Here is a 22,965-nt window from a genome sequence, read left to right as displayed (position 1 = left end):
TTACTGGTGACATTGTGATTTAACGAATACTCCTTTGCCAACTTGCTGTACTTTGCTTGCAGGTCTGCAGCCATTATTGCTGGATTATGAATAGCCCCAACTTTAGCCAAGGTAATGTTAAAGCTAGCTTTCGGTTAGCTGTTCAATGCTAATAACACCAGCCACCAAGCGAACCCATGAGCTCCCCGTCAACACCGCTCTGTCGGGACGATGACATTTAAGAAAGTATCTGCTGTTAAAATGACAAATGGCATTGACACTTTAATCGATTAAGCACACGTTTGTTTTATAATGCTTACTCAACAGACCGCAGTGTTGTTGATAAATTACATCATATGGTATCGGAGCGCAGCATTAGAGGGTACTCGCCGATACCGATACCAGCATTTTAGGCAGTATCGGCGGCTTTTCCGATACTGGTATCGGTATCGGAACAACTCTACTTGTAACCTGCCACACAAAATAAATTGTGTTTAAATATCAACATTATCTGACCATCATCAGTAAATATTATCAAACTCCTCTGCCCTAGTCTGGTCTTTTCCTTGTCTAGTATATTACAAATACTAAACATGCAAGATACCGTCATTTGGTACTGATTAATCTAGCGTTAACCTGTACTCCGTAGTACTGATGTAATCAGGCCGGTACCCTTAAAAGTACAGAGTTCGGTACATAACCCTAGCCTACACCCATGTATGAGTTCTGTTTTTGATACTTCATCGACACAATACAACCAGCCTTCAGTGACTCCCGAAGAGAGATGGCTCATAAAATAAAGCAATTTCATTATTCATAATTCAATGTCATTACTGCTACAACAGGCCTTATGTGCCACTAGGCACGAAGTGGATAGGTAACAGGTAACTGCTACAACAACATAAGAGGTAATTTTTAGGGATGCAATAAATGAGTCTGCTTTATATCCTTATTTACTATATGCCCGTCGCGGTTAATCTGAGTGATCTAATATGCATATTCTTCAGAGCGAGATGGGGGGGGATTGTGTTTCTCACATTGACGCCGTCTGTCGTTGATAATATAATCTGAAGAGCATTATTATTATCATTCTCGAGCATACACGTTGCGCGTCTACTGTGCCGAGTCAAGAGAGAACATTCATCTGGGGACTAGAAAGGTGCGCTCAGTAGAGCACAGATGTCCGCCGCGGCAGCCAGAGAAAAGATGGAATTAATGTACTGTATGCATTCAGAAATGCTGAATAAATGTTTTATGGACCCATAATAGTGATTATTTATTATTTAAGTTAATTTTTGCCATAATCATATATTTTTCCATAATCATATATTTTTCCATAATCATAATGTTCCACAACATTTGAAATTCTATTCTATGAATCATTTTCGGCCTTTCGGCATTCGGCCAACTGTTTTCTATTTTCGGTATCGGTTTCGGCCAAGAATTTCCCATTCGGTGCATCCCTAGTAATTTTGGCTATTTCAGGGAAAGTAATAGCCTATGTGCAAGCAATGAGATCAAGTAATATTATATAGCCTAGGTCTGGGCCAAATCTATGAAATAAAAATAGCCAGCGTCAAATGAATATGTTGCACATCGTAATCATTAATCATATCCAAGCTATGGCTTGAGTAGAGCTGCCGCGGTATTGATTATTTCCTTACCGCACAAATTTGCAAAATATTTCCTACCGCCGCGGTTTTTACCGCACGCACAAAAAAAATTTAAAAAAAAGTTTGAATGCATTTTTTTTTTTAGTAGTAGTCTACTCTTTATAGCATATAGCCTGCCTCTAGTCTAAATGTCTATCTTTAGAGGATGACTTTGCAGCATGAATATTGTTTGGGATTCGGCAAGCACGCATTAGTTATTGAAAGTGAAACACGGATGCGCAGTTCACTCGGTGTCGCGGGCACCCCCCCGACCCTTTCTTATTATTATTACTATAAAGTTACTACTTTATAATAAAGGCATTCGTTTTTTGGCATTGACATTATATAGTTATACGTTCAATAACATCAGCGTATTTACCGGACCATAGCAAGCAATACTCTATTCATATCTCAGTTCCTTTCTTTGCTCAGAGCGTGCCGAGTTGTCCCATTCTGCGGTCTGTTAATAAAGTTTTCAATCAGACAAGTGTATAGAACGAAGGGCTTTTATTATAACATTCGTTGCAGACAGTAAAATCATTATGTCTCGTTTAGTACTCCTGAAGAGCGATGATAGTCCACTCCGGCGGAGAGTTAAAGCTAACGTTATTAGCTGTTGTGATGAACTGACATTCAGGACGTAAAAACGTGTGACGCGTCTCTCTTCTGACCAATCAGTGGTCTGCAATGTTTCACGTGACTTTTCTGGTACCCAATAGGGTCGCTTGGAACCTCGATAGACGAGTAGGGTATATCTGCAGAGCCGCAAGCCCAACGAGAGGAGGATAATTTATTATTATTATTATAAAAAACAGCGGTGACGCGGTATTCAGCCTACTCTGCGGTGGCCGTGATGTAACAGCGATACCGCGGTAATGCGGTAATCGCGGCAGCTCTAGAAGAGACCTCAAACAACTGTCTCTCTCCACAAACCCCATATTTTACGAAGATGTGATTATAAACAAATGCTAGAGATTAAGCACAGATAGCACTACGTCACTTCAGAGTCCTAAACTCTCGGGTACGGGCCAATACAGAGCGGCACAGACCCAATCCATCACCTTTACTGAGAAGAAGTATAGACTAAATGAAATGATAGAGATTAGGGCTGTACCGAATGTCATTATTTAACATTCGAAGCTTCTATTGAAGTATTCGAACAAAGCTTCGAATGTCTGTCGTCATATTTTATGACATAATCGGGGGGAAAAGTATTTTTTTTATCCTCAAACTAAATCCTCAATTTGAATAAAGTGATTAATCTGATTAAATGAGTATTTTTTTTTATTAAATCAAATTTCTTTAATGAATATAACTAGGGATGTCCCGATCCGATCACGTGATCGGAATCGGCGTCGATCACGTGCTTTTCAGAGTATCGGCGATCGGGAAAAAATTATAATAAAAATCGGCAGTCAAAAAAAGAAAAATTTTATTCAACAAACATGACCATGTCCACGTCTTAAACTCATACGGAGGCCTTAGTTTTGGTTTTAAATTACATATAATATATCATCATTAATGTATTTATTGTCACACAGAGCAGAATAATTATCCACAACAAACACATTCCCCTTTAATTTTCACCGTTGCAACAAACATTCCCTTTAATTTAGACGCTACACGCTACACGCGAGTCGCGACCACATCACAACAACAACACGTCGCTCCCGAAACACGGTTAATATCCACTGACTTGAGCAGCTAGACTTAATGTCAGAGGTTTGGAACTAAGCATTTTAAAATAGAAAGTCAAACAAGTTGCAATGTTTGCAAGGAGGAGATTCCGCGTGGAGGAAAAACTCATGAAGCAGCAGGCTGGAGGCGAAGTTTTCAGACTATCTTTTCAACTGGAGAATAACGTTACGTCGTCGTTTCAGACCAGAATGGACCATTACGTAAGTCGAACACTGAATGTATACTAATGTGCAAACATATATTGAAACTTTTAATATTTCTCATGAAGCAGAAGCACATTTCTCAGGGTGAATGTAATAACAAAAGCCTCCGCTCTCGCGCCCTATTATAGGCAACAGATGGGCTTGTCTCACTCTGCCAGTTTCTGACAAAAATGCGTCAAAATTGATTACTAATGTGAAAGATCGGATCGGAAACGATCGGATCGATAGATATTTAAAATCATATGATCGGGATCGGATCGGAAGCAAAAAAAGGCGATCGGGACATCCCTAAATATAACCCATCAGTTTATTAAATTTTTTTATCCACTTTTTTCTCCCATTTTCTATTTTTCTCCCATCCCAATTTCGTATTTCCAATTCTCCCCTCCCCTGTCTCGAACGCTGCTAGACTATGCCTCCCACTGGTCGGCTGCAGTGAGGACCAAGCCTTGCGTCACGTGTCCCCTCCGGTACACGAGGAGGCAGCTGTCGCATCTTTTCACCTGAACAGCGCGATCTCTCAGTGACGAGGAGTAACGCGTGGGAGGCTCACGCTGCCCCCGATACTTCATGATTCTGCTGTACAGGCGCACCAACCGACCTGTAGGAGTCGCTGTCCACAACGTCCAATCCCCACCCACCGGCTTTCCCACCCTCTAACACTGCCCAATTGTGTTAGTACGACGGCCGGCCAAGCCGGTAGCAACGCAGAGAGCTGGGCTCGATACCAGCATCTCCTGTGTTAGTGGCGAGCGCCTTGCCCACTGCGCCACTCAGCCGCCCATAACTCATAAGCGTCTTTGTGCATGAATTGTGGATGTGAATTACGAGGAATCCATCTGTGGATTGTATCACTGTCACTCACACGTTATTGTGAAATTGTAACTGGGATTAAAGTGTCTGAAATTGCTCATTCACTTTTCTCAAGTCACGTCATCAAATCCGTCAAACAGCTGTTTGACGCATTTGATGACGTGGACGTGACTTGAGAAAAGTGAATGAGCAATTTCAAGCTTTTGACGTTTTAATGCATTACCAAAAAAAAAAAAAAAAATTATCAATGAAAAGAATAGAGTGAAGTTGTTCGGTTGGTGAACAATGGCTGCTGGGCACGAGCAAATTAACCACTTGTCAGAAATAAATCACGTTTCCAATATATGTCTTGTTTTCAGTTGGGGGGATAATGAGGGAAGAAAAACACCAGCCACGTCCATCGTTCCGATGATGACACTGTGATGCAAAACACCTATGTGAGCTTTTACAATGTATCCAAGCTTAATGATTAAGACAGAACGCTGAAAGATCAGTGCGTTTATTGTCGAGCAATAGAGCAATAACATTAAGTCTCTCCAGCAATGGCAGCGGTCTCCTGAAGTTCATATTTGAACCCTTGCACTCGCGAAGTACCATATACCATATATATTTAATTGTAGAGGGGTGGGGGAAAATATCGATACGTAGTAGTATCGCGATACTAGTCCATATACACGCACACGTGTGCATTCAGTTTAGTTGGAATATGACTGTAATACAAACAGTTCAGTTTGTCAGGTACATGGAACACAGATTACAATGTTTACATCGACTGTCTGCTTGAGAAAATACCATGTTCTGCAATAAAAATGATTGAAGTGAGATGAACAGACTGAACTTTATTTTATTAGATAAAACATGTTGACAGTTTTACTTTGCAGTTGAAAAAAGGTAATAAATCGCAGCATATCGCAATATATTTAGTATCGCAACACTATCGTATCGTGACTCAAGTATCGTGATAGTATCGTATCGTGAGGCCTCTGGTGATTCCCACCCCTATTGAATTGTTTACGGGGAGCTTCTAAATAACTTGGGAGTGATATATCACAGGAAACGACACCCTCTACAGTCTTTAACTTGAGTGAACACTAGGGCTGCAACGATTAGTCTGTGTTTTTTTAATTAATTTTTCTGTTTTTTAAGTTCTTATTATATCTTTTCTCAATTTTGGCATGTGAAGGTGTGTCACATTTAACTACTAAACTACCGTACTACTGTTATTGTTACTATGTACCGTATGTTCTAGGCACTTGAGCTGCAATATGGTCTGTAAATGTGTAGCCTATAGGCTAATTGATTTGAACTTTGACCTGGCTCAACCTTGACCTTTAATTTGTATAGGTATATATACCCCACCCCTTTTCACATGTCGTTGACACTTGAAAAAGGCCACAGGCCGAAACGTTGTGTTCAAGTACATTAAAACTTGGGAACACTATAGACGATGTGCAGACTTTTTTTCCACAAACACTGCAACGATTAGTCGACATAATCGACGACGACGATCAAAAGAATTAGTCGCTGCGGAATTTTTGTGTCGATGCGTCGTATAAAAACAGAGAGCCCGTAACGTTCATTCAAAAAACGGCACAAATGCACTATAGGAAGTGCTGGGGCAGTATCATTTCCCTTGTCTGCCATGACTGCATTCTGTGTACTAACGACAAAGAAGAAGAAAGCAGTGATGCACGAGCAAGCACCCTGGAACCGTGATGACAGCTACTCGGATTACATGTTGGAAAACAGAATGTCTCATGGATAATGCTTGCTAAGCGAACGCGATTTCAGGCCATGGTTACACTTACATTTTCGAATTATTTCGTTTGCATGTCCAAGCTAAAAGGCAACGCCGTTTTGGCAGGCAATTTGGTTTTCCTAGTGGCAACGCTCAAAGGGGGTTTTCATTTTGAAAACTCGCCGGCAACAGTGCCATGTAATATGCGCGAGCCAGATAAGGAGCCGTTCACACCCAACGCCCATGCGCAGTAGACAAAAAAGTATCCTTTTTGCAAACTTTTTTTTACTGTATGTGCATTTTGTTTTTCAATAAAAACACCAAAATAGCCTTTCAGTGATTCAAGGGCTAACTTTGCTGGGCAGTTTGTGTGTACTGTGTTGTGTCACTCACACTTACATATAGCCTAGTTATAAAGTTTTAAAATTTGATTAATTGATTTATTGCTCCTTCTGACGTCACAATAAGTAAAATTCTGCAGGCAAAGAGTACTTTTTCCACCAGCACCTAAATAACATGACAGACTGCCAAATCCATAGAAAGACTAGGCTAAACCCATTTTCCATAATTATGTCCCATTTAAGCCATTATCTAATTATTTGCCAACATGGCCTGGAGGTAGCGGGCATTCAATTTACACTAGATTCTAGGGCTGGGTGATAAAACGATAACGATAACTATCGCGATAAATTATTTCCTCGAAATAAACATGAAACGTGGTCGCAAAGTTTCGATATCGATTTTCCAAGCTTGGATATGAGCACACACACTAACAACCAATCAGTGAAGGAGATGGCCGACAGCGAAGGAGACCCGCTACCTCTGCCTCTGGGTAGTAAACAAGGCTGGCTAGGATAATTAGCTTGCACGCCGCTATTTTATAGTTTACGTGCCGAGTGGGTGTGTGGCGTGAATTCTGAGGCCACGGTTAGAGTAGTGTGGGGTATGCGGTGGACGTCGTTGCAATGTATTGGGGCGGAACGGAGTATTTTATGGTGATAGTTAGTACATACATTGTCATGGGATACACCGCTTGCTCTGGTTAACTGCTAACGTGCGCGGACTGATGACGACATCAACTCGAGACATTCGCAGCAGCAAAACAACACATTAGAAACAAGGCTGGCTAGGATAATTAGCTTGCACACCGCTATTTTATAGTTTACGTGCCGAGTGGGTGTGTGGGCGTGAATTCTGAGGCCATGGTTAGAGTAGTGTGGGGTATGCGGTGGACGTCGTTGCAATGTATTGGGGCGGAACGGAGTATTTTATGGTGATAGTTAGTACATTGTCATGGGATACACCGCTTGCTCTGGCTAACTGCTAACGTGCGCGGACTGATGACGACATCAACTCGAGACATTCGCAGCAGCAAAACAAGTCTATTAATAGCCCATAAGAAGTTAATTAAACTTGACAGAAATTATATCGACGATAATTATCGATATCGAATTATATGAAAATAATTTAATAATTTTATCGCAATAACGTTTTTGGCCATATCGCCCAGCCCTACTAGATTCTATAGACATTTTCACTGGAATTCTGTTGCTACAGGAACAGTTTGGACCCAAATGTATTTCGTCAACTATTGCATTTAGCAAACATTGCAACAGGAAATAAACATGGTTCCTTTTAGAATGTTATTGTTGTCATCTATAGTGTCCTTAGCCAAATAGAAATGCCCAAACTATATGACAAGGTCCATGAGCAAGTGGAGAAAAACTCAGTACAATTAAACACTATGCAACGACCACTGCAAACGTTGAGTGAATCGTCAAGTAACGTTAACGTCATTGCTACTGCTGTGACTAGTTGCTCTAGTCTACTGTAGCGCAAATTCATACCGTTTATACCGTATATTAGGGGTGCACAATATTGATTTTTTGACCCCGATATCGATAACTTTCTGCTCCTCAAGGTCGATACAGATACCGATAATATATATATATTTATTGTATTATAAAAAAATGTTTAATGTATATTTCCTGTAGTTTTGACCTAACCAGATTTATCATGACATGAGTGTTACTACTATGAACAAAACAACAAAAACGCTTTCTTTGCAGCTGGCTATGGATTCGCAGCAGCTTAGGCACTTAGCCTTTAGCTGCTCGCGCGTCGTCTGATTTTAATACACCATCATAGCGGTGGTGATGTTTTCAGGTGACTTATTAGGTTGGATGCGTTATAGCTTGTTGCCCCTTTCCCTCCTCGTGGAACTTCATGGTATTTGGTGAATTATATGAATATGTACTGTTGTTGGACTGTGGTAATTCCATGTACGAATAAATAAATTATGATGAAATAGCAAGCGAACTGTTTTCCTCTGAAACTTTGAAAAAGTCCCACACTACAGACGCCGCCATGTTTGTTTTGAGTGTGCTGCTTCTGAAACTTACGTCACGTGGCTACGTCACAGCCAGGCATGAGAAAGGGAGCGCTGGATTTGTGAAAAACTCCCTCTTCCTAAACCACACGCTATCAGTCGTACTCGTACCACAGTACTGGCAAAACGGGAGGAGCCTACAGTAAAAACAAATGCCCTTTATCGACCCGATAATTACTGTGCATCCCTACCGTATATACCGTCCACCCCTAGCGCCCCGCTACAACGGTCATTTCACGAGGAGACATAATATTGATAATCTAGCGTTGATTTCAGGATGATTAGATAATCAGCCGAAGAATTACAACGTGATGACTGGATTACAGTAAAATGCCCTTTTCTCGCATTTTTCCTGGAATTACTGAAAAACACCCAAAACATACTCTATTCAAAACGGTATAAAACGGAAATGTACGGATGAAAAAACAATCCGTCTCTGGAATGTTGACTAGAAGCAACTCACTGAGACCCGACGGCATTATTAGACCCATAGATATAATATAAGATATATTTTAAGCACTCGCAAATGTCACAGTCTAAAACTATATCCATTGAATAAAGACCTGGCAATGAATGGGATATCAGCGCCCCCTGCTGCTGGCGGTCAATGTGTTAATAGCACCCTCAGAATGCCCATCTTAATTAGCCTGGACATATATCTACTGCCTGACTATAGTTGTGACTGTTCACCTGCCATAAACAAGTTCATGAAGTTAAGGCACTCATTCCCCCTTTTGTTTACTTTCTAGTCTCAAACAAAATAGACACATGTCACATGTGTCACTCTCTGCCTTTGTCTGTAGTGCAAAATCTGTTTTATGCTGGCAGGCGTGCTATGAAATTAGTAGCCTAACTATTGAGTTAGGCCTAGGCCTATGATACATTCACTGGCCCTTCCCCCAACAGCAACTCTTAAAATGGCTTCCTAAAAACAGGATATAAACTTTTTTTTTATTACATTTTTTTTATTTCTACTTTTTGAACAACATAAGCCTACATATCACATGTCTTCGCTTTACATTTCTTTATGGCAGCCATTCGTTGCTAAATCTAATGCTAGCTTGATGTAACCTTTAAAACAACATTCCGTCTGAAAGATACTGACAAGTATACCGACATACAAGAATGCTAAGAGTACACAGCAAGTCTTCAGTTGTTATTGTAAAATAGTTAACGATTATTCAGGACCTTGGATTTGGATGGGTTACATTAAGCTGTGTGTGCAATTCATAGTATCCGTTTAAAAAAAGAAAACAGACATAGTTAGCTCAGCAGTAAGGTATGGCTGTTGTTTGTGTTTCTAGCCCAAATTGAACATCTCATGACGTTAGACAAGAGATACACCTGGAAGTAGTAGTAAGTTATAACCTCTTTGAAATGTCCATGTAAAGTTATTAACGTTATAATAACAAACGTAGCATAATCTAAGTGACACCATCCAGAACAAAACATTAACGTTAGACGTCATGATCTACGATGCAAAACAAATGTGACCCATAATAATCAAGCTAGTAACAACACAGTCAAACTGTCTGGAAAAACGCGAACGATTAACAAACACAAGGTTAAGTTCGCGATTGACAGCAAACTAGAAGCTTACATGTAACATTAACACTGTCACCATGAACTAGTTAGAAGAAGAGCAACCTGCTGCACAGTGTTCCCCGTTAGCTCCAAGCTAACACGCTAACTAAGCTAAATGGCTAACCCTGCATCTTTGACTTACGTTGATGTTAGCTCACGGTGGCTAAGCTAGTGCTTAGCTGTGGGTGATACAACGAAACATTTAATTTATGTTCAAACAAAAATGCCAAGCAAACCATTGAATTATGTTAATCGCTATAACGTTAAAGGTTTTTTCGCTAACGTTACAAAGCCAACAAACGCGCTTACCTCTTGTCTTCTTTATTAGGCCCAAACCATTCTAGCTATTGGAAAGCCCTTTTCTCTTTGTCTTTTCCTCTCTTCCCAGTTACAGACAAAGATGGGACTCAACTAAAACGTTCCAACAACAGTTAAAATAATAAAATCAAATGGACAACAACAGACTTCGCCCGGTCTTTCAAATACACCTGTAAATCGAGTGGAAGACTGAGCGATATCATTTTGTCTGTCGTTAATTGCATTGTTCCTCCACAAAGCTGCTGGTTTGTAGGGTAGAGGCTGCTAGCTAAGCCAGCTAGCTGTGGAAGACAGACAGCACTGGATGGAGGCGGCCGAGCAGCTGGGGTCGGTTCTCTCTCTCTCTCTGCGCGTCACGTGACCAGCGGCGGAGCAGTGAGGCTGCCAGAACACATTCACGGCTCTGACTCCAGCCAGTCACCTACCTACCTACCTGGCTGTATCGACTTCGATTCGATAGATGATGAAGCCGTCAAGCCGATATATTGTATTATATATCTGTGTGTGTGATTGATTGATTGATTGATTGAAAACTTTATTAACAGATTGCAGAATGGGTACAGTACAGCAGGGATGCGTTCTTCATGGGACGATTGCACTCCGCGCACCCAAAGATGTACAACTGTACAAGCAAAACTGTACATTGGAATATTTACAAAACCATACTTGGTAATTTACTGTGCATTTGAGGGGGTTGGGTTAGGACATTTACAGGGGCCAGTTTCGAATTGCAGTCTCCCGTAGGTGTTCTTTGAGAGTGTTTTTGAAAGTGGGTAGTGATTCACATTCCTTTACAGCTTTGGGTAGGGCATTCCACATTGATGTGGCATAATTGCGAAACGTGTTTAGTCCCTTGTTTGAGCCGAATCTGGGTTTAACATGATTTGTGATTTGTGTGTGTGTGTGTGTGTGCGTGCGCATGTGTGTGTGTGTGTGTGTGTGTGTGTGTGTGTGTGTGTGTGTGCGTGCGTGTGTGTAAAGAAACAAGTGACAAATAAGATGTTCCTTTGGCTCAGTGGCTCAGGAGGTAGAGCAGTCGTCTGGCAATCCGGAGGTTCCCGGTTCGATTCCCGCTCCTCCCGGGCAGCGTGTCGTTGTGTCCTTGAGCAAGACACTTAACCCCTAATTGCTCCCGACGAGCAGGTTGGCACCTTGCATGGTTGCCTCCGCCGTCGGTGTGTGAATGACGGTGGTCAAATGTCAGTAACAAATTGTAAAGCGCTTTGGATAAAAGCGCTATATAAAAAAGCAGCCATTTACCATGTAATCCCCTTGGGAAATTCAGGGGTCATATAGCAGGGGAGGCGTACAGGCAGGGTAATATAAATGAGAATAAAAAATATAAGAATAAAAATGTACATGTATACATATACGTGATGTGACGTGACCGTTTCTGCTATTGTTTCAGTTTCACTAGATTATGAGCACAATCATCAAAGTGGAATGCCACTCAAAGTAAGAGCTCATATTATTCTTATGATCATGGACAATCCAGCCAGTAGTTCTGTTGAGTGTGTTATTTGACCTTATATTAGTCGCCTACTGTTTACAGCTGAATTAATATATGAACATACAGACAGTAGTAGTAGTTTGATTGATTGAACATTTTATTAACAGATTGCAGAATGGGTACAATACAGTACGGCTCAATACACACAGTATAGTAGTAGTAGTAGTAGTAGTAGTAGTAGTAGTAGTAGTAGTAGTAGTAGTAGTAGTAGTAGTAGTAGTAGTAGTAGTAGTAGTAGTAGTAGTAGTAGTAGTAGTAGTAGTAGTAGTAGTAGTAGTAGTAGTAGTAGTGCTATCAGTCCCAAACCAGAAAATAGCTAATCAGTGTGGGTAGGTTTATCTGCCAACAGTCCTGTTTTCCCAGGTTTCTCTCATTCTTAAAAAAAATAAATAAAAAAAAAAACGATTTTTCCCACTGTGCTCCCATGTGGTAATTTCTCCTGTTAATCTACCGTTTTCCGCAACAAAACACTTTTAATTGAGTGTACCATAGTGACATGAACTATAATAAAAAAAAGTCAACCAATGAACAAGATTCTTGTACCGGATCTCTTCTCTGGTAAACAAGAATACCCTGAAGACTACTGTAACAGGCGCACTCATTCAAGGGTACTACGACTATGCTTGTCATGGTACCAAAGCACCTCAAAGGCGCTAAAAACAAGATTACAAACATCACAAAACAAACTGGTCAGACTACTGCTTGACCTTACTCCTAAAATCCACCTCACCCCTGCCCATTTTGACAACCTAGGATGGCTTAGAGTAAACGACAGAGTACAGCAACTTGCAATGGGCCTGATCTACAAGATACACTATACTAAGGTACCCGTGTACATGTCGAACTCGAAATACTTCCCAACGGTCAGTGAATACCACGACCACAACACCAGAGGGAGTTCCACAAATCATGTTCAACCCAGATTCGGCTCAAACAAGGGATTAAACACGTTTCGCAATTATGCCACAACAATGTGGAACGCCCTACCCACTGCCGTAAAATTATGTGAATCCCTACCCACCTTCAAAACCGCTCTAAAATAGCACCTATGGGAGGCCGCAATTCGAAACTGGCCATGGTAAATGTCCAACCCCCAGCCCACCCACCCACCCAACCCCCCCATTGTACAGTTTCCTCCCCCTCAAATGTATATATTCTCTTTTAGAAACTCTGTCTGTAAATAAGCAGTACTGTATATTTGTATGTCATAAATGTTATGATGAATTGAAAATGGGGGACCCTGATGTAAACGAGACGAAAGTCTTTCTCTGGTCTGCATGTGTATTGAGCCGTACTGTATTGTACCCATTCTGCAATCTGTTAATAAAATGTTCAATCAATCAATCAATCAAGTGGGGCTTTTTATGGGGGATATGTTGCCAGATTAGCTTGAAGAGACTGTCTAATACCCTTCCCTGCGTTTAATTATTCCTGCCCAACTGGCAACCGAGAGTGAACTTGAAACTCCTCAGTAACCTAAGCTCCCAAAATGAAAGAAATATTCCTGCAAATGTATTTCCATCTATTGTGAAATATTTACCATTTTAAGACTAATAGCCTATAACTATGATAGCATACACTCTACACACAATGCCCCCCCCCTCTCTCTAACTATTTCAATGGCATTCATGACCTATAGCCTCATAGTATGAGGAAGACATTCCATTCTATTCCGTAACTTCACCGCCACATACATCTGGTGGTAGGCAAACAACAACAGGTGCATGTAGCCTAATCAAATACTGATGTAGAGGGTCATCTGGTACTTTCTTATAGCACTCTCATTGTGATTACTGACTGGAGTCTAGTCATCTTACTTCTGCATCACCATAAACCAGTGATTTTCAAGACATGTGATGCTATGATGCTATGTGATGCAAATTTCAACTTGCTCATGAATGTCACAAAATACAAGCAGCTTCTGGCCAAATCTATTAACTTTGATTGGGCGAAATATGATCATAGATTTTGTTTTGATTTGAAATCTTTATTTCGAACATGTAAAATAAAGCAAAATAAAACAAAAACAAATCATTAATCTCTAGCAAGGAAATGGAAAACAAACAAAAAACAAACAAAAAAAAGAACATAACTCAATTTACATGTTCGAATAGGAGTAGGAAGAAGTACACTTATTTAATCCTACCCCTTTTCCACTACTCAAAATGAATGTAATTCCTTATTGATTTAAATCCTTACAAAACAAATATATATATACAAATATATGTAAAACATAAACAAAAATATGTAAAACATGAAGAAAATAAAAAACACCCATGAATGTCAAATCCCTTCCTCATCCTTGTACCTCGTGAAAATTATTTCTTTAGCTAGCATATGAATTGTAGTGCCTGGTTAGGAGCGAAGGATAATGGATGGATTATCCAAATGGGGGTCCGGGGGGGGGGGGGGGGGGAGCGAGCGAGAGCATATGTGTGTAGGGTATTAGATAGCAAATTAGGTGTATATCTCGTATAATACATTTATTTAAATGGTGATTTCATTGGATGTGTACTGTTAATTAATGCTTGTATATCTAATTTTATGTTGTTATGTTTATGTTTATGTGTATGTTTAAAAAATAATAAAAAAATAAAATATAAAAAAAAGATTTCTTTTTTTATCCACTTTTTCTCCCATTTACTATATTTTCTCCCATCCCAATTTCGTATCATCCAATTCAACCCTCCCCTGTCACAAACGCTGTTTCTTGCCTCCCACAAGCCGGCTGCAATGTGGACTAAGTCATACATAGCACAAGTCCCCTCCGGTACTTGAGGTAACAGCAGTTGCATCTTTTCACCTGCGCAGCTCGATCTCTCAGTGGCGAGGAGTAACGCGTGGGAGGCTCACGCTGCCCCCGACACTTCCTGATTCTACTGCGCAGGCGCACCAACCGACCTGTAAGAGTCGCTGTCCACAACGCCCGATCCCCACCCATCAGTTTCCCACCCCCTAATACGGCCAATGTGTATTAGTACGAACGACCAGCTAAACTGAAAGCAATGTGGAGCGTTGGGCTCGAACAGGCGAGCCCAGCGTCTCCGCATTAGTGGCGAGCGCCTTGCCCACTATGCCACGTAGCCGCCCATAAGAAAATTATTTCTTTATAACTCTGTTTGAATTGTATTATATTGTATAAAAATAGTGTAAGATTTACAAAATTATCAACATAGCAATAACAAAAAAAGAAATATCATCAATTTACAGTACAAGTGTATTGTGTGCAAATCTGTGACTCTGCAAGTCACTATTGTGTCAGTAGGAGGGACAGCGATATAGCACTGGTTTCTTTCAGTCATAGGCTGGTAGCCGACCGTTGTGTAAGTGTTATATTTCGTTCTAGCTTAGCGTTCTGCTCGCTGTTGGACCAAGCTTACATATTGTATACATTGAAAGGTATTTTCTGACTTCCGGTTTGCGACGTTCTGGTGTACAGCCACATGAAAGAGCTCCCGGTCATTGAATATCAAAAAAGGAAGTAAAACAATTCAAAGCGAAATAAAAAGTGACAATCCAAGGATATAAGAGAGGAGGAAGGAGGAACACGAGAAAAGGCGAGAGAAAAACGACCCCAGAAGAAGTACAAAGGAGGACGCAGGAGATGATTCAGGCTGCCATGACACAGTGGGAAGCTAGCATGCAGGCTAGCATGGCGCAGTGGGCAGCTAGCATATGGGCCGGCATCCAAGCTGAAATGCAACAGGCTAGCGCAGTAGCTAACCAGGAGCTACAAGCTAGCAAACAGGCTAACGCAATGGATATCCAAGCTAACACGCGGAACATCCAGGGCAACAGCGATGGACTCGGGAGGAGTTGGAGAAGGGTCGGGGAATACAAGCTAACGTGGCGTTGGACCGCAGCGAGGCCTGGCCAGAGAAGGAGCTGCAAGCTAACATGGAAGTTATCACGGTGAAAATGAAGCAGAAAGGGATACAAGCTAACGGGACGTGGGGCCGCAGCAAGGCCTGGTGGGCGAGGGAGCTATTCGATGCAAGGTGGGGTGTTGGGAGGAGCATGGAGGCTGGTTCGGGAGAGGCGAAACAGACGGCCCCCGGGGGAGGGACAGGGAGACGCTGGATACGAACGGACCAACCGGGACTCGGGCACCGAGGTCGGCCGGACCATCCGCACACGAGATGCAGGCGCGGAGGTCGCCCGGGCCGGCCAAGTTGCGAACACGGAGGCCACACACACCAACCGGGACCCGAGCACCGAGATCAACCGGACCAGCCAGGACTCGAATAACGAAGTCTCACACACCAAGCAGGACTCGAGCACTGAGGTCATACACACCGACCAAGATTCAATACCACATATGCATATAATTAGATAGTGAATGGAGGCAATGATTCAAGACATACTGCAGACAACACACAGACCACTGGGAATACAGACAAGGTGAACACATTAGTTGGGGAAATGGAGACTTGACTCGGGACATATAATACAAATAATACGTACTAGACTAAACTATAGAGACTAACACACAGGACACACAGCTAAGAGGACGGGGAACATGGGGAATCACATTCGGAGACCTGATCGGGAGCTCTGGAAATCTACTATCATATGAAAGATAAAAATTCAAATAAAATGTTGGACAATAATAGGGACATTGGAGAACCCCCACAGGGGACATCTCTGTCGTTATAGGAGGGGCCCTCTCCAGGAGAGCCTTACCCCTCCAACCCGCCAACAGGGGTCAAACAGGGTTAAAAGGAATTACCTGGGAAGTGCCAATTGTCTTTAGTCTTCTTTTATATTATTTCTTCAGAGTTATGTTAGAATAGCAGTTGCTTTAAATGTGCACATGGACAAATATGAAGGACAAGAATTCAAAATGTTGGACATGAAGAGAGGCTTGGAGAGCCTCCTTCGGGGGGTATCTTCGTCTCTGGGGGGGGGGCTTCTCCAGTGGGAGGGCTGATCCCCCTCCAAACCGCCAACCGGGGGAAGAGTGCGAACCATATAATCATTTATATCCATGTAATTTTTTCTTATTGTGTTGTTAGTTTTAATTTCATAAATGTATGCGGTGATGTCGATGACATGGGAGGTACAGTGGGTTCAGTGGGGTCGGGGGGAGGGGCCATCGTTCCGGCGGTTCGACCCGGGGGAGAGGGGGCCTTGCGTGTTGTGGGATTGGTGTGGGGGGGGGGCGGGGTTTCCTGGGGTCCTCGGCCGTCGTGCCCGGGCGCTCTGGTCTCCGGGCCGGGGAGGCACCGGGCGGGGGGTCGGGGGGCCATTGAGGCGTGGTGCTTAGGCCTTCTGCGGACCTGGGCTTGGGGTTCTCGTGGACCGGGGGCCTGGCGGTCGGGCGGGGGCGGGTGGGGGCTCTGGGTGCTCAGCTCCGTGCATGGTGGACCAGGATATGGGGGTGTTCTATCTCTCGGGGAGGAGGGCGGGAGGGAGGGGTTTCTCTCCTCTTACGGGGGTCTGGACGGCTGAACGAGGCCATATTCAAGGGACCCATATCTGTATGTTGTTATGTTATGGATGTCACTGTAAATGGTGTGTTGTATGTCTATAAATGTTAAATAAAAATGTAAGTTTAAAAAAAAGAAAGGTATTTTCTACATGCACCTTATATCTACCCGGCCACTGCCATTTCCGGTCACGTATATAAACCGCAGGGCGAGGCCGTGCTAATCCTTTCACTCGTCTTTCATACGAAAGTATAGCTACAGGCGCTCTGACAGTTTGGAAAAATGTTGGTGTTTTTTGCTACAGTATCTTGAGAGATAGTTATTAGTTTGGAGATGCACCAGACAAGTCTGTATTATGTTTGCGCTTGGCGTGCTCTGGGTAAACCGAGAGCCTCGCGTAACATGTGCGTGACAGCCGATATGAAGATAATTCTGTTGCCTCTCCCAGTTTGTGTTTGTTTGATTGACTGAACATTTTATTTACAAAGCAGTGCGGATCGGTACACACGGTTGTTGCAGGGCGGACTGGAGAAAGACTTTTGTCTTGTTATATCAGAGTCCCCCATGTTTGCAATTTGTCATAAACGCTGTTTGGCTCAGCGCGGTCCGAGGCGTTGCGCAACACGCGACCCTCGACCGCACGAGGTAGGGGTTGCGGACCGAGCTAAAACGCCGGTGATTCCCCGTCAAACCTCCGTTTGCATATGTTTTTGTTCAGTAAAGATGAGATGCAAGCTCGCTGAGTCAGGGTTCGTGGCAGAGCTTGCAGAGTCAGGGTTCGTGGCAGAGTCAGCTCGCTGGCGGTGTCAGGATTCGAAACCCCAACCCCACGAGATTATGACATTATGAGCGTGGGGAGCCTCCTCAGAGAGTTTCAGAGCCTCCCCCTCAGTGAGAGAGCCAGAGAGTTTCAGAGCCTCCTCCTCAGAGAGTTTCAGAGCCTCCCCCTCAGTGAGAGAGCCAGAGAGTTTCAGAGCCTCCTCCTCAGAGAGTTTCAGAGCCTCCTCCTCAGAGAGTTTCAGAGCCTCCCCCTCAGTGAGAGAGCCAGAGAGTTTCAGAGCCTCCTCCTCAGAGAGTTTCAGAGCCTCCCCCTCAGTGAGAGAGCCAGAGAGTTTCAGAGCCTCCTCAGAGAGTTTCAGAGCCTCCTCAGAGAGTTTCAGAGCCTCCTCCTCAGAGAGTTTTCAGAGCCTCCTCCTCAGAGAGTTTTTTAAAGCCCTGGGGACCCCCATATGATGGGACGTGTCCTGCGGCAGGAGGTGATGGGCGTGGGACCGATCCTAAACCATCTGTGGTTTCCCTTCCCTCCACCCCCTCTTCCCCTTTTCTCTTTTCACCCTCCCCCCGTTTTATTAAAGAAGACCCTCTTTTTAAGAGTGGCATCTTTTTGTTGAAACAACGGGCAGTCATTTCACTAATGTGTTTTGTGTATGCCTCAAACAAAGTGACGATGAGGGCTCCGCTACCTTTTTCTGATAAGTAAAAGTAGGCAGGCAGCAATTCTTGTTTTATGAAATGGAGCTGTGGGGACTCATATGGACACGTTTTTTAAACAAACATAGACCCAGAGCCCACGGATGGTGGTTAGCTATCGTGTTTTTGGCTTTTCAAGCGATGAAGCAAACATATGCTTCGCGTATGTTTTCGCTTATAAATCAACACAGAGCTAGAGACACTACTCCTTTTTCACCTCGTATGTTTTTTCACTTTACATGAGGTGGTTCTGACAGGTGCGAAACAGGCGCTCTCATATAGGGATCCCCTGTACACCAGTGTAATGACGTACGTATGTGGGATTCTGCTGTCAGGTTGGGCTGGTGTCCTCAGGGTCAGAGCAGGCATTAACATATCCTGCTCGTCGCACGGGGGGGGGGGGGGGGGTTCCCATGCCCACCGACTCAGAAGAGTGGGGCTGGGGGTGGGCCCCCTGCCATAACGACGTCACAGGGTTAGAGTTTTTTAATTGACCCGAGGGGTATACCCGTGAATTGGGGCCTGCATAGTTCAGATCCCAACTCACGCGCTGTCAAATGAGGTCTCTGCGGGATAAACTGGCATCTTCCCCCCCTCGAAGAGGTAATGAGTCTGACAGGTGTTTTTTTTCCCAGGTTCTGTGTATAAATCCCGTGTCAAGGGCCCTTGTGGGGACCGGTCTCCCTCTTTTTACCCGAATGGGTGGGAGAGACGATGGGTTGGGTTTTTTTCTTATTGAAATTCACCCAACACCGTGCTCAGGTTTTACGAATCTAGCGCTGTTATCGGGCAGAGACCGTTCTTTTTCTTTTTTCGAACCGGGACAGTTACAACCCATTGAATGGGCATAATGTAAAGGTCTGTTCCCTATCCTTCGATATCAGTGCCTGGTCCTTAGGGACCGATATCATCGCCTGGTCCCGGGCATTTTCAAATGATCTGATTTGAACTAGCTATCTTAGGGACCGGCGCGCCCTGGTCTGCCCGAGCAGCATAACGGTGTTTATGCGTTCAGCCAGGAGGGAGTTCATCTCTGCCGAGCGGCAGGCGGGCTTTGCTCGTGCAATGTATCTGTAGCTTGAAGGCTCCCTACATTTCCGGGGGGAAATGATGGGGCAGATCAAGCGTCACAGGGGGGGCTTCACACCCAACGGGTGGGCCACCGTGGAGGTGTTTTTACAGTCCGTCTCTGTGGCGCCCCCTGTGGTTTTTGATCAAAACGTGTACCTCCCTGCCGGTAACCGGTTTTTAGAAGTGGGACGGCAGCGTTAGGGACCCAGGACTCGTTCTGGTCGCGCCGGACCAGATCAGTCCAGCCCGGTGTTCCGTACAATGTATCTGTCAGTCCGAGGGCCCTGTGCATTTCCAGGAGGAAATACCGGGGCGGACCAGACGTCACAGGGGCCTCTCCTACCCCGCTCAGCGGGTGGGCCGTAGAGGTACTGTTTTTTAGCAGTCAGCCCCTCTAAGCGCTCCTGTGTAGTTCACGGTCCTCCAGGCACGGTTCGAGCCATGCTCTTGCTAAGGAACCTGGGTTAAAGGAGCAACCCTCTTTTTTGGAGTGGTTGTCTCCCCGGTATGCCAGTCGCAGAGTCAGCTCGCTGGCAGAGTCAGGGTTCGAAACCCTGACCCCACGAGATTATGACCCCACGAGATTATGACATTATGAGGGAGAGCCTCTTCAGAAAGTTTCAGAGCCTCCTCCTCAGAGAGTTTCAGAGCCTCCCCCTCAGTGAGAGAGCCTCCTCAGAGTTTCAGAGCCTCCTCCTCAGAGAGTTTCAGAACCTCCTCAGAGAGTTTCAGAGCCTCCTCCTCAGAGAGTCTTCGCGGCGTACCAAACGCCCCCTGTGGTGTCACAAGCAAACGCCTGGGAAGGTCTCGATGCCACGGCCTTGTTGTCCTCACCAGGTCCCTTTGGTCGGGTCCTGGCTCCTGGACTCAGGGTTCAGAACCCCGACCCCACGAGATGCCTCGCTGGCAGTCAGGGTTCGACAACCCCAACCCCACGGGATGTGGGAGCGGTAAAACATATGCTTTGCGTACATTTTCCCTTGTAGCGAGCGGGATGCACGGTGGGGTAGACGCCTTTTTCCCCACGGTCTACTCACCTTGTGCGTCTTTTTGGGTGCTGTCACCCTTTTTTCGCACAGTCTGTGTTCTGTCCCTCCACCCCTCACTAGGCCCGGACCCTCCCCATTGTTCTGATGGTTGTAAAGGGGACCTCAGCGGGTGTATTTATCAGGCCTTCGCGTCCTGCTCCACTCCTTGTGAACCAACAGCGAGCAGAACGCTAAGCTAGAACGAAATATAACTAAATGGGCGTGGCCGGCTAGATATAGGGTGCATGTAGAAAATACCTTTACAATGTATACAATATGTATAACGACTTGGTCCAACAGCGAGCAGAATGCTCGCAAGAACTCATAACTAGGGTTATAGGATAACCTTCGTTATTTGTTCATGAGTCTGACTGCCTGGGGGGGGGGGGGGGGGGAAACTGGAGTCTGCTGGTTTTGATTGATTGATTGAAAACTTTATTAACAGATTGCAGAATGGGCACAATACAGTACGACTCAATACACACAATTGTTAAGGGGATGCAGACCAGAGAAAGACTTTCGTCTTTGTTCTTTGGTCCTGGCCTTGAGGTTGCGGCCAGACGGCAACAGTTTGTGGTCCTAATCCTGCAGGCTTTGCTGACACACCATCCGTTGTATACTGTATATCCTGGTTGGAGGGGAGCTCACAACCACATTCTGTTCTGGACTTTGTGTATCTTAAAGATTTATTTTTTTAGCGTTTATCACTTTTCATGGTCAGACATGACCGACAGATGAGGAGAGGATGAACGGGAGAAGAGGCGGGGAAGACATGCGACAAATGGAAGTCACCGGGAGTGGGAGGCGAACCCGGGACGGCCGCTTCGCGACGCAGCGCGATACATGGTGTGCTACTAGAGCGCCCCGGACTTTGTGTATCTTAACCATATGAATGTATATGGGTTAGCTTCCATCTCCATTAGGCTACATATCTAATGCGCATGGGAATTACGTAATCTCAGATGACCTATCTCCTCTGACTTTATGGTCTTCGGTCTGCACTTGTCCCTATCAAATCATTTAAATATAAGGTCCAAAAAGCAATGAAAGGGTTTACACCAGTTTATGTAAATGTTAAAGATGCAAACCAGAATTTATTTGACCATCTCAATTTTGGGTATATTTACATTTAGTCATTTAGCTGACGCTTTTATCCAAAGCGACTGTATGACAAGTCAGCAGGAAGGGTACGACTCTTACAGCTGAGTAACAGTTGTAATAACAGAGTAACATTCATCAAACAGTGCTGCAACTTGGGTGCTGCAGTGTTGAGTGTATAGTAGTAAAGACATATTAGTATAGGAAGAGTGCATGATAGTATAAGACAGTAAGACGTTTTTTTTTCTTCTTCCATTTCAGATATTGATTTAAGAAGTGTGTTTTTAGTTGACAGCGAAAGATTGGTCGGGTTTCAGCTGTCCTATTGTGGTCGGAAGTTCATTCCACCATTGTGGAGCGAGGACCGAGAATAGGCGGATTCTCTTTGATGACCCTCCCGGAGCTTGGATAGGAGTGTGTATATTCACATATAACCTTTTAGGTATGCTTAAGTATGTTTTCTCAAATGAAACTTAAAAGACAAAAATATTATCTACCAACCTCATGTCATCAGGCAGACTATTTCAAAGTTAATAGACTTCAGTCATGTTAATCAAGACCTGCTATTGGTCTGTGTTTTTTTGACCATATACAGTACATGTATATGTATTCACATATTCTTTAACACTTTTATCTGTAGATGGAAAATGTTTTTTTTATTCCATCATAAAACTCCAACATAAACAAACCTTTTATAACCACAAAATAAGATTAAAAACTCATATTTATCTGTTGTCTAGTGTCAATCAACTAGAGAATCATAACATGTCTGCATGCAATTTCCTTTTTGTGTTGAGGCTACCCATTTGTTTATTTTTGGTTAACTGATTGGGCCTTTAACTCAATTCTAAATCTGTGAATGGAGCATCTCTCTTGACTCTGGTCAACAGCCTTGCTGTATAGTATTTTGTACAAGCTGCCAATGAGAAAAAATGTAAAACTTGTAACTTTATGGCCACCATAGGTTTGACATAGATGTCAAAGA

The 22,965-nt window shown here is 43.7% G+C and overlaps 1 protein-coding gene across 3 annotated transcripts in view; it reads right to left on the bottom strand.

Moving 5' to 3' along the window:
- Window positions 1-10,606, bottom strand: part of aff4 (AF4/FMR2 family, member 4) — an 81,500-nt gene extending 70,894 nt beyond the window's left edge. For all 3 annotated transcript variants that reach the window (XM_084320724.1, XM_084320725.1, XM_084320726.1), the window contains exon 1: window positions 10,366-10,606. The gene's annotated coding sequence lies outside the window, so the exon portion shown is untranslated. The remainder of the gene's footprint in view (window positions 1-10,365) is intronic.
- Window positions 10,607-22,965: the final 12,359 nt, after the last annotated feature.

This window comes from Notolepis coatsorum (genome assembly GCF_963971535.1).
Source record: "Notolepis coatsorum genome assembly, chromosome: 8".
Classification (NCBI taxonomy): Eukaryota; Metazoa; Chordata; class Actinopteri; order Aulopiformes; family Paralepididae; genus Notolepis; species Notolepis coatsorum.
Note: the sequence above shows the minus strand (reverse complement) of the source record. Positions and strands in the feature narration are given on the sequence as shown.